The sequence below is a fragment of the Littorina saxatilis genome, linkage group LG14, assembly GCF_037325665.1.
Source record: "Littorina saxatilis isolate snail1 linkage group LG14, US_GU_Lsax_2.0, whole genome shotgun sequence".
NCBI lineage: Eukaryota > Metazoa > Mollusca > Gastropoda > Littorinimorpha > Littorinidae > Littorina > Littorina saxatilis.
In genome coordinates, this window is record NC_090258.1 from 19,538,294 (window position 1) to 19,544,293 (window position 6,000).

The 6,000-nt window shown below is 40.6% G+C and overlaps 1 long non-coding RNA gene across 1 annotated transcript; it reads left to right on the forward strand.

The window, feature by feature from the left end:
• Positions 1-1,579: 1,579 nt before the first annotated feature.
• LOC138947307 (uncharacterized) lies at positions 1,580-5,246 on the forward strand. Its single transcript, XR_011449611.1, has 3 exons — positions 1,580-1,849; positions 2,982-3,156; positions 3,589-5,246. It is a non-coding gene; the product is annotated as an uncharacterized lncRNA (long non-coding RNA).
• Positions 5,247-6,000: the final 754 nt, after the last annotated feature.

Here is a 6,000-nt window from a genome sequence, read left to right on the forward strand (position 1 = left end):
ATTTACATCGTTTAAAGCTGTTTGAAGGGAGGACTCTATTACTGTAACAGACTTTCCACTTGAGTGAAGAGAAGAATCGTCAGCAAAAAAATCACTTCTTACATTACTGTCAGAAATGTGCAGTGGCAGATCATTGATATACAGACAGAACAAGATCGGCCCAAGCACTGACCCTTGAGGCACCCCGCATTTCACAGTCTCCTCAGTAGATATTTTACAGTTTAGGGCAGTATATTGAGATCTGTTCTGTAAATAGGAAGCAAAAAAGTTACACACTGAACTGTTTCTGAGATACAACTGTAATTTCTTCAGTAAAATTGAATGATCAACAAGATCAAACGCTTTTTTAAAGTCGAGAAACACAGCACCACTGATTTCAGATCGGTTTGTTGCAGACAACCAGGTGTCGCATAGCGTGGTAAGGGCGCTGTGACAAGAGTGAGAGAGATAGAGAGAGAGAGAGAGAGAGAGAGAGAGAGAGAGAGAGAGAGAGAGAGAGAGAGAGAGAGAGAGAGAGATTATACCAGAGAGATGCATCACATCTCTGATTATACCACTTTTATTTGTAGTGTAGGTCGATTCCGGTCGATTCCGGACGATTCCGGTCGATTCCGGGTAGAAGAAGTACCGCCTTCAACCAGGTCTCCATCGTTGTATACCTCCTTTGGTCGCTTGGTCTTCAACTCCTCTTGAATCTGTTTATGTATGTGAGGTTTGAGGCGCTGATACACCGTACTGGTGTGGTCGACAGCATTCCCATGGGGTGCCTCCCCAGGAAACGTCCCTTTGTACTCGTAGCAAGCGTTGTTGCAGCCAATGGCTCCTTCAAACCAGGAGACACGTTTTTCATATGATTTATCCACTGTGTGTTGGACGTAGTATCTGTGGACTGTTACAAGAGTGTCGGGCCCCGGCTGTTGTGTAAGAGGCTTGTAGACAACTATCTTGTCCTCCCTTCGTTGGAAACAGTACTGTCCCTCCTTCAACACCACCTTCAGGGGCGGATTAGGGGGGGGGGGGTTACAGGGGTTCCGGAACCCCCCCCCCCCCCCCCGGCTGTCCAAAAAAATTAAAACAATTAATACTAACTTAAAAAGAAATAATGAGTGGCTGCTGACACCAGTTGATCATGTTTAAAATCAAGGATAAGCCATAAATTGTTCATAAAATAGCTAAAACTCTTCTTACATCTACTTACAGTTCACTCCTCAATGAAGAACTAAACACACACGAAGTTACGGCGGGACTGTTCAACGCATCACCGATCTGAATCACACACCTCGCTGATGGTAAATCAGCTATTAAACCACAGGTCAAAGATAATACTAACAATCCAGCACAGGCTGCAAAGATGTCACACTAACACAAAGAACTGTTTCAAATATAACACCGGTCTCAAGGCTAAACACACACAACGAAATCACCGGTCAGACTGCCCGAACTCACACTGTCGGGGGTGGATGCGTACGCATCCGTTAAAGGAAAAGTCCAAGGTTTAGGGTCACTTTTGATATGTTGACCCTCTTAATTCATCAACCACAAATGCGTGTGTAAAAATGAACACAGAAATCCAAAAAGTAAACTTTGACTCGTTTTTGGTTGTTCTGAATCGTTCCATCGCGCGCGCAGTCTTGGCTCATGACCTTGTGCACATACGTGTGCTACGTCACGAGCCTTGAACAACAAACATGGCCGGCTCAAGCAGTGAGGAAGACAAGTGGAATACGGACCGGTTTTCAGCCAGCCTGAGGTTTTAGCGTGCCCGTTTGAGCCTCTTCGTCGTCAAAATGCTGGCGAGGCCACAAGGAACTGCTTGAAACAGAGCCAGCATAAGCGGCAATACGAAATGGTATGTGATTCTCTTTGTTGTGATGTTGACACACTAGTCCGTAGTCGCTACCTCTTGCATGCTAGATCGAAGTCAGGTGTGTTTTTCACAGATCAGTTGATGTGCTTCCACAGATCTGTAAGCATGTAAAGATTATGGATTTATGCTATTATTTCAGGCATCTGGTGTTGTTTATTTTCCTATCTTTAATCAAGGATTTCGTCCTTGAACTGCCCAGTTTAGAATAAATGCTTCCACAGTGACTGACAGTGATGTTCACACACGACTATCCTTATTTTCTCTTGGAATTCTGAGTAATTCTTCAGTCACACAACGAAACATGTAGACAGCAAGTTAACATTGCGCAAAGCCTGTTTCTTGCGGACAAAACTGCAATTATCCTGGTATTTTTATTTGCGACAGTAAGACACTACATGACATCGACACCACTAAACAGTGAAACTTTTTTGAAATGGCGGTGGGCTGCTTTCATGTGCTAATACTAATAGTGATCCTGACATTTTTCTTGCGAAACGGTCAAAGGGAAGTAATAAATGAATTTAGTTTTTTAAACGAGCACACGTGATTTCCGATCTCAAACTAGATCTGAAATCATAAGATTTTCTGAGCAGTGGAGAAACGCTGATGGCGTGATATCGCAAGCCGTTTTGGAAGCAAATAAGCACTGTCAGACATATTATGCTGAAACACGATTACAGCAGTTCAAACTTTTTGATCATTGATTTTTAGGAGTACGCAATATCGGACAGTCACACTACAAAAAGACAATGCGTTAGTGCATAGATCGGTATTCTCAAACGTCACGAACAGACAGTACGTTGCTACTATATATTTTACTGTATTAACAAAACCCCACAGTCCCATTAAAAATGTGTGGTGTGTGCCGAAAAGCAACCATATGAGATTCAGTCAGTGGGACCCTGAATCTACCTGGGGTTAAATCGGGTTATTGACTCTCATTGCATGAATTTTTAAACTGAATATATGTACTACTGTTCGTGTTGTTTTTGTGATCCACTGCAATTTCTGTGTAGATCTATACCTTAGAATTTCAAGGTAATTTTTGAACGGGGCATGACAGATGATACATTTTGCCATGATCACAGAGTGATACGTGTATTTTGCTTATCAGGTGTCAGTGCAGAAACTCCAAGAGGGAACGAAATTCAAATATCTGGAAAACCTGGATGAGGAGATAGACAGCCTAACAGCACATCCTCCTATGTTTGCTCGGACATCTACTACCTTCAAACTGCATACTATGCGTACACACAGGAATATGGACGACTCAACATTGATCAAAATGGGTAAGTAACACAACACAAACAGATGATTTCCATTATGATAGATTTATTTATCTGAAAGTAAAATTGACAACAGTGTACAATTTGTTTTCAAATACGAAAATATCACATTGGGTTAACAAAAAATAAAAACACCATCATATATCATTAAAACTATTCTTTATTTCTAAACACATACATATCAGCATAGTTTATTCATGTAAACATCCTCATTTCGGTTCCCAGTCTATCTGAAATCAAGGTAAGATATGCCAGAAAGAATAGCGATCACACAGTGCTTCAGCATGAATTTGAAAACCTGCTCTACGTCACATAGACACAGCGTGTCTTATGATTCTATCCGCCCTCTCCAAACAAACACGTACACGTTTTCTCTGGTACGAATGTCTTAAAAGCTCAAACTAAGCTGCTGTTTTATTCTGTCTTGCTTTGCAGGAAATACAGGCACGTCGCTTACCCATAACAGGCAGCTGGTGCGCTAGCGAGTGGGGTTTCTCGGCAGAAGCATCAGAGTACCATTACCAACCTGTGCAGTCAAAACAATCAGAAATACTTTCACAAACGGATGAAGAGTGGGGTTCAAACTCCCTGAGCTACAGAAGGCTGAAATATACTTTTAAAAATCGTGTGACTGTGTTGAACTATTATCTTTGGTTGAACAGATTCCTGCATGGTTTGAAGATGATACTGGGTTGTCACGTGGTCCGGTACATGGTTCACATGCTGCAACATTTTGTTCCAGACTTTTTCCACTGTTGGTGTACTCCAGCATCAGGTAGTCAGTCCATGAGCCGGTCAGCATAGCCTGTGTCCAGTATTGTCCGTTTGCCTGTTGCCTGAAACATGGTTTTGGGGAAGTAACTAACGATCTCTGCACACATTTTAACATGTGAATAAGAACAGAAAAAGTTTGTCAAAAGTATACATAGTTTAATTTGCATTTACTTAAAGGCCAGACTTTCTTCTCGATCATTATTGCTTCATAAAGATTCTGGAAATTAACAAACTGTTTCCCCCTATCAAGGCCTCCGACCTTTTTTTTAAATGCAGGTCGGTTTGTTGTCATCTGTGCATTACTACCTCTTGCCACCCGTGCGGTCATTGCCACCAGGTATCTCAACAATCAAACCGTCTATACAGGCTTAAAGGCACGTCCTTTTTCAAAACAGGATTGCTCACTACACAGATCTGCGAAGACTTACATAGAAAAAAAAATCTCTTGACTTGAACATATACCAGGAATCAACATCCTGACTGGTTTTTTGAGCTGGATTTTTTAGGGAATGTTTTACACGTGTGGCGTTTAAGAAATTAATTCATAAAATTCTACATTCGCAAAGAGAGTACCCATACAGAGTGTTCAGTTCTGGTATTTTTCAAAACGGAAGGATGGCCATATCCCATGTAAAAGCCTGGTAAGATTTGAGATTTTGAACCCAATCGTTTACACGGGAAGGGCTGTCCATTTAAGAGGACGCATCCATGCCTGGATGAGAAATACACTGATAACACAGAAAAAGCACGAGTTTAACCTGCATATTCACAAAACTGGTTCAGAGGCCCGGTAAAGGGAACACATGTTAGTTATTTTAAGAGAACATCACGAAGACCTAATTGTTAAATTAAAGCCTTTCTGCACGAATGTACATCTTCTATGAATTATATTCTAAAACGCCACATGTGTAATTCATTCCACACACAAAATCCAGCTCCAAGAAGCAGTGAGGCTGTTGATTATTGGTATGTGTTCAAGTCGACAGATGATTTTTCCTGTGTAAACTGAGCCTTGGCAGATCTGATATAGTGAGCAAAGACCTGCATTTTTTTTAAACGTGTTCAGAGGCCTTGAAATGGTTAAACATTTTGTTTATTTCAAGTAGTCTTTATGAAGAAAAAATTAACAATAAGGAAGGCAAATGGGTTGAAATGCAAATTAGATTCGTCTTGACGAACTTGTTATGTTCTTCTTCACGTGTTACATTATGCGTACGTAGATCGCAAGATATTTTCGAAATAATTCATAGGTAAGCAATCTGCAAACGGACAAAAATTCACAATATTTATGAAGCCAATAAATTTGACTCAAGAACAAAGCTTATGTGTTTGAGGTGATGTGCATGGGTATGAATGTTGAATGAGTCCGTCAAAGATACCCTCCATGTCGCCTTACAGTGGAACCTACCATTACAATTATACCACCTTAAATTACCTTGCTCTTTCAAATGTACTGCTTAAACTTCTTGAACATGCAACTCTTGCTGTCTACCATAAAGACTATCAGGTCAACAACATACTCGTGAATGTTTTGTTTTGGTCTATAATTAAACATTTCAGAAAATACCCTTTTTTTATATTTTTTATTCGGAAGCATACTAACTTTATTTGAAACTACTTCGACAGATATAGTTTTGCAGGTTGACGGGAGGTGAGTTACGAAAGAAATTCAGTCCATATGTCGCTCAGCACAGAAAGCATAAACGATTAACATGAGTAGAAATGAACTTGTACTTGTTTTCATAATGTATTATTTGGATGGTATCTGTCAAAGACACTTTCTCGTTTTTTGCAAAGCTAGAATAAGGCACTAATTTTCAAAACAAAACAAAAATCTTACGATGAATGGCACGTTGGTTTTCTCCTGTGGTGATTCTGGACGGTAGGAACAGGACTGGTCAACAGTTGCGTTGTGATCACGGAGAACCGGGAAATCTGGAATGGTCACGGTGTCAATGTCTAGTGGCCTGTTCTGACCAGTGGCCGTGAGTGATGATGAAAGGTCTGGAAGTAAAAGAAGAGAGAAAATGAGTGTGAGTATAGATCAATTCGAAAGTATGCTTCTGATCTATA